We start from the raw sequence: 6629 nt of genomic DNA, 5'->3' as shown, positions 1-6629 counted from the left end.
GTCAAACAGTAAATGCTTTCTCTTAGTAAACGTGCATAACAATTTTCTGAACTCTTCTGCTCTGGGCAAGATTCAGGAATACACCAGGCAAATAAAGTGAAAGAAGAGACAGTACATAGTGTTGTATTCAATTGGGTCTTGATACCTAAGTGTGACTCTTAACCAAGGATTATGCAGTAGTTAAGGACACAGATTAAAGTTGTTTAGAGTGTGTCCTATAGTCTCACTGGCAGAATTTAAATCTCTACTCTGGAAATTGTAGACCTGAGACAAACTACTTCCCTAAACTTCATTTCCTACATCTGAGAAAGGTAATAGTATCTACCTTGTAGTAGACTGAATAATACCGTTGCCCCCAAATATCCACATTCTAATCCCCGGAACCTGTGAATGTCACCTTAAACGGCAGAAGGGACTTTGCCAATGGGATGAAAGTAAGGGTCTTGGGATGGGGGGATTCTCCTGGACGACCTGGTCGGGCCCAGCTGTAACCCCTGGTGTTCTCGTGAGAGGCAGAGGGGGTTGTTACTCCAAAGAGAATGTGATGGTGAAGTGGGGGTTGGAGTGATGTGGCCAGAAGTCAAGGGGTGCTGGCAAGGAAACAGATTCTGCCTTAGAGCCTCTAGACGGAGGATGGATGGCCCTGTTAACTCCTGGTTTCAGCCCAGGGAAACTGGTTTTGGACCTCTGTCTTGCAGAACCATAAGAAAATATCCCACATGCCGCGGAGCCGCTGGGCCCGTGAGCCATGGCCGCTGAGCCTGCGCGTCCGGAGTCTGTGCTCCGCAACGGGAGAGGCCACAACAGTGAGAGGCCCGCGTACCGCAAAATAAATAAATAAATAAATAAATAAATAAGCTCAAAAGAAGGACCTGGAGGGCTCTGCTACGGAGAAAACTGAACAGAATTCGGCCGAGAGGCTTGGTAATAACTCTCTGAACTGCTGAGAGGCCCCTTCAGTTCCTATGTTCAGGATGGTTGAGATTTCAGTCTCACTTCTTTAAATGGTGATATTAATCGTTCTCTTATTTACCACTCTGTGTGACGAGGATGGACCTGAGATTAAGTGTCTCAAGAAGAAGATAGGAAACCACAGAGTTGTTAAACTCAAGTGCAAAGACTGGGGATTCAATACTATAGTTTATGCAACAGCAATTCACATCAACATTTGCAAACAAGTAGTCGGTTGTCCAACGGGGATTATAAACATCAATTTAACATGAGCAACTGAACAGATATTTTACACAGTAACCACTTCAAGTACTATTTAAAATCAATTCTCTATGTTTTCTTAAGCAATTGTTAACCCCCAATTTCGTGAATACTACCAAGTAAGTCACTTGAAAATCATCTACAGCAATCTATTTCACTTAGCAAGCCTAAAGCTATAGTTCAACAATTTTATTTACTGTTCTGTGACAAAAATTACTCTGAACAGCTATCCCCTGGATAAGTAATCAGCTAAAGCTAGTTTGACTCACTAAATCTGATTTACTGAGTTAATAAGCCAGGTGATTTAGAATAGGTCTAATGCATATTTCTCATCCATTCTTCATTAAACTATTTCCCATGCTTAAAATGTCTTTTTTCCCATTCGTACATATCCAAATTTCTACTTCTGTGCTATAGGGCTTGGCTCAACTACACCTGCCTTTAGTGAAACTTTTCTCACCTCCACAATTGGTGATAATTTTAGTCTCCTCATGACTCCCACGGGGTTACCTCTGTTGTGACACTTGAGAAACAACTTGAAACTCCCAATTATTTTTTGTTTTTCTTCCTGAGAGGGCTCATTAGGCAGAAGCCATGTGTGAGTTATCTTTTTTCCTCTATAGAAAGCACCAGAGACTGCCCACATAATAGAGGTTCCAAAATAAAGAATTCTGAACGACTGAAAAAGACAGGGAATGCAAACACGTTACCTGTTCCTTTTTGCACATTCTGCAGTACACCACGGCAGGAAACCAGACACACCAGGTGGTAGAGGTTCAGGAGCATAACATTCTTTACCAGCAGTGTTTCCTTCCATTACTTACACTTTTCTTTGCGGCCAAGCCTATGTTTGACAAAGCATGAAAAGAAGGAATCAAGATGCACCAAAGGTCTACAGAGCCACTGTCACACAGTTACACTTTGAAAGGAATCAAACAGGCACTTGACAATGATGCCAAAGACATTAAAAAGAGGATCGTTTTGTACAAAGGTTTTACATAAGCTAGCATTTTTTAAAAATATAAGTTCTCTACAGTAACAAGTTATTTTAACTAAAACAAAAGTATTGGGCTTCCCTGGTGGCGCAGTGGTTGAGAGTCCGCCTGCCGATGCAGGGGACACGGGTTCGTGCCCCGGTCCGGGAAGATCCCACATGCCGCGGAGCGGCTGGGCCCGTGAGCCATGGCCGCTGGGCCTGCGCGTCCAGAGCCTGTGCTCCGCAGCGGGAGAGGCCACAACAGTGAGAGGCCCGCATACTGCAAAAAAAAAAAAAAAAAAAAAAAATTGAGATGGGCAGAAATGCAAAAATTACATTTTTAAAATAATCCCGAAGTATGATACATTTTATGTATCATGCAGAAACACTCAAGTTTACTGCATGCAGAAACACTCAAATTTACTGAATCTTAGAACACCTTTGGCATTTCGGAATCTCAAGGACAGAGAAACACAGATACACCCATGACTTCTGCCAAACAGAATCTTCAGAATTATACCAAAATTTCAATTTAAGATGAATTTTTCTATGTAAAAACAATAAAGGTTATAAGGCTGCAAGTTGCTGGGTAGTAGGTGAGTCAATGTTACTCTCCTATAAGTCCGTCAACCTTCACTGCTCCTTTGATTTCATATAGAAAACACACAAAAAAACAATGGAAACCCACAAAGGGTGAAATGTGGAGACTTATCCTGTATTTCAGTAGTAAAGAGGCAAGTATATTTATATGAAATATTTGGTTGCAAAAAAGGCAAGTATCTTTATATGAAATATTTGGTTGCAAAAACTAGACCTATGTGTTAATATTTTATTTAGAACAAGCCATATATTAAAATTCACATTTAAATATTTAACTTGAATTTACTGAAAACATCATAGGTTAGAATGGTTATATTTATCCTTCAAATCTACTATATTTTGTTACTTTATTTTAATAGATCTTTATGGGAGTATAATTACTTCACAGTTCTGTTAGTTTCTGTTACACAACAAAGCCAATCAGCCATATGCATACACATGTCCCCATATCCCCTCCCTCTTGAGCCTCCCTCCCACCGCTCTAGGTCATCGCAAAGCACTGAGCTGATCTCCCTGTGCTATGCTGCTGCTTTCTACTATATTTTAGCAGCATTAGGATGCAGGGTAAAATGGAATGTATGTGGTAATACAGGACAAATATTTCATGGAGTGTAGCTTATTGATAGTCACCACACAATCCTGCGTGACTTACATGCCTCTTAAAAATATATAGGAGCTCAGTTCATTTTGTGCTATTTTATTGTGTTTTTTAACTTAATTACCGTCAAAAAAAATGTTTGTATGCATGTGGTTTGTATGTGTATACCCTTCCTTTACTTTCAGAAACTAATGCAAATACATTTGTATTAAAATTTTTTTAATTACACTTTTCTTGTTAGGAATGAGTAAAGTAAATGAGTAAAGTACTCCATGCAAGAATTCAGAGGTTGCACAACAAGGAAATAATGGTCTTGGTGGAAGCAGGCTTAGTATCTAGGTTCACCTTTATTCAGAGTAGAGATAAGAACAATATAAAGGTATAACTCACTTTAATTAGTACATTGTCTGCTAAAAACATAAGGGAAGTGCAACAGTAGAAAAGTACAGTTGATGCTTGAGCAACATGGGTTTGAACCTTGCGGGTCCATTGACAAAAAAAAAAAAAAAAAAAGTAAATATTGCTTGACAGGATAATGAGATTAGAGGTGGTCTTTTAATTTTTTCATTGTTATGCCAATACAATACCTTTATGAAACCCAAAAATCTTCAAACAACACATTTTTTAAAAATACACAAAACAGAAAATTTATCATTTTAACCATTTTAAAGTGGACAGTTCAGTGATATTAAGTCAACAAATTTTTAAAACTTTCAGAGGGTACCTGAATAAAAGATGTGTTGTCCATTGGTGATTTTAATGTATCTGGTATATAACTAAAGTCACCACAAAACTTTTTCTGGGAAATTGGCAGATCATAAACATAAAAAATTTATTTTGCTTTATATTAAACCTTATTGTTTTACTGTTTCAAAATTCAAATTTACTCACAAAAAAGAGTCAGTTTCATATTAGATTTGGCTTAACAAATGCTGCTCCTGCTATTCATTCTTATCACCAAAAAAAAAAAGACTATTTGTGACTAACAATAATATGTTCCAGAAAATAAAAAGTTAAGGTCTCTTAGAAACAATACAAACATTATCAGTAGAAGTAAATTATAGCAAATTTATATATTCAGGAGAATGTGAAACTTATACCACTGATTGTTAAAGGGTTTTAAAAGCTTTTTATTACATTTGATAACAAAATTATAGGCTTAGTTATAAAATCCTGTGTTAACTACCATTTGGAAAATGAAATATACATTACAGTAAACATTTAGAAAATGTTTTTCTAAAATGTTCAATCTAGGTCAATAAACTTGTCTGTAGAAGTCTTTTATAAGGATAATACATATTTCACGTTTTTTTATCATTGAGAGAAACAAGATATTACCTGATTCAAAAATTTAGGTAAGAATTTCGAAGAAAGAAGCAGGGAACAATGGGAAGGTTGCAACTGGGAAGAAATTTTGTTTCTTATGGCACAAAAGGTAATTCTGCATTAAAAAAAAAAATCCTTCCTCAAAAGCACCACTACTAAAATTATCATCAAAGTGCACCCCAAATTTCAATTGCAAAGTATTAGAAGGAATCATCCACCAGGAAATATTTTCAAAATAACGAAGTTTTTATGAGATCCAAACAATAAAGTTGGTTAATATTAACATCTCTTTAAATTCATTTATTATATCTATATTCTATAAATTCTCATAAGTATCAAAATAATTATAGCCCTCCTAATATGCATGTGGTTAATATTGGCTGTTTTAATTTTAGCACACCGGAAAACATAAGGGGTATAAGTTCTAGTAGCATTAAAAATAAGAAAGAGTTACCAATTCTAATAGTAGCTTTTCCTTTTCAACCACTTCCCAAAATTATAGTGCTCTTTTTCTGTCTAGCAGTTTTGGATGGTTCCTTCACCGATGGAGAAGTTATCCACTGGTACTGAGAGAGAAATAAAAAGTATGCCACTTAAGTTACAGGTAATTTATGAGGGTTTGATCTTCATTGGAAATTAAAATACTTTAAGTTAATAAAAGGTTTTCAATCTGCATTTCTGGGAACCTAAATTAAAGCATCACACAACATTTTCAAAAACAGAAAAGCCATTTGATTTGCCTAAAAACTTAGTTTTAAGATGGCAGAAAGTACCTTGATAATTTTCTTTTAAGAAAGAAAGAAAAACAAGCCATTAAAGAGAAATTCTTCCAAGAGAACTAAAACATGTTATATACCTCTGACTTGGCACTCCTTACATCTGGAGGACTTTTTTGATAACTGCTTTCATCACAGAATGATCTAAAGTAAAATAAATTGAAATTAGAGTAATTATTTCCCAGTGAGTGGCTATTTCCATTTAAAACCAAAAGCCAAATAATTATTGCTTTCCCATAAAATTAAATATGAAATCTACATTATATAATTATACACTTACTTCCTCCTTTGTGTATTCTAATTTCTTCCTCAAAAACCTAAGATGCCATCTTGCAGACTGCCTCCAGTGGCTACTATTTTGGCAGCAGCAAAGGTCAACTTTAAACATTTTGCATCTAAAGTGGCTTTGGATACCTTTGGATAAAAAGTACAGTCTGAGCACTGTCCAGACACTTAGATACCTAAAAGGCATCCAAGATAACAAACCAAAGTCCTGATATTCCCTCAAAAGCTGCTCCTCCCATCAGCCCCCTTTTTCTAAGTGATACCACCCAGTTGCACACATAATCATCAACGACTTGTCTCCGTGTTACTATTTCCTTCATACCCCACATCTAATCTACTGGCAAGCCTTGTTAGCTATACCCTCAAAACACAACCTGAATTCAACCGCTTTTCACTTGCTCCAAACTTCCAACCTAAGCTAAGCCATAAACGTCTCTTATTTGGACCACTGTGATAGTCTCCTAACTGGTCTCCCTGTTTCTCTTCTTTATCCCCCCAAGTCTATTCTCTATACCAGGTCATCTTATTCAGATACTATTTGGATCATGCCTTTTCCCACTTCAAAACCCTCTACTTGTTTAGAATAATCCACATCTTTACTCTGGCCTTCAAGACTTTACAAGAGCAGACCCCTGGCTAGCTCCTTGACCTCATGTCATACCACACTCTTCTTCACTCAGTACTCTGGCCATGTTGGCCTCCTTGCTTTTCCTTAAATACTCCACCCACCTACATGCCTGCATACTCATGGCCTCCTTGTCCTGGAATGTGCTTACTCCAGATCTTCCATGGCTTGCTCCTCTCTTCATTCAGGTCTCCATTCAAATGCCACTTCTCCAGTGAAGCTGTCCCCTAA

At 37.0% G+C, this 6629-nt stretch overlaps 1 long non-coding RNA gene across 2 annotated transcripts in view; it reads right to left on the bottom strand.

Annotated features, from left to right (window-relative positions):
- Window positions 1–783: 783 nt before the first annotated feature.
- The window catches only part of LOC102976475 (uncharacterized), a 25764-nt gene continuing 19918 nt past the window's right edge, over window positions 784–6629 (bottom strand). Inside the window, exons 1-4 of one of the 2 annotated variants that reach the window (XR_008619572.1) lie at window positions 5769–6608; window positions 5569–5632; window positions 5167–5278; window positions 784–2468 (exon numbers count right to left, since the gene is read on the bottom strand). This is a non-coding gene — a long non-coding RNA (uncharacterized lncRNA). Of the gene's footprint in view, window positions 2469–5166; window positions 5279–5568; window positions 5633–5768; window positions 6609–6629 lie in introns of those variants that run through there. The other variant, XR_008619573.1, reaches the window with a different exon arrangement.

This window comes from Physeter macrocephalus, chromosome 16 (assembly GCF_002837175.3).
Source record: "Physeter macrocephalus isolate SW-GA chromosome 16, ASM283717v5, whole genome shotgun sequence".
Taxonomy (NCBI): domain Eukaryota; kingdom Metazoa; phylum Chordata; class Mammalia; order Artiodactyla; family Physeteridae; genus Physeter; species Physeter macrocephalus.
The sequence above is the reverse complement of the archived record's forward strand: the minus strand, read 5'-3'. Positions and strand labels throughout refer to the sequence as shown.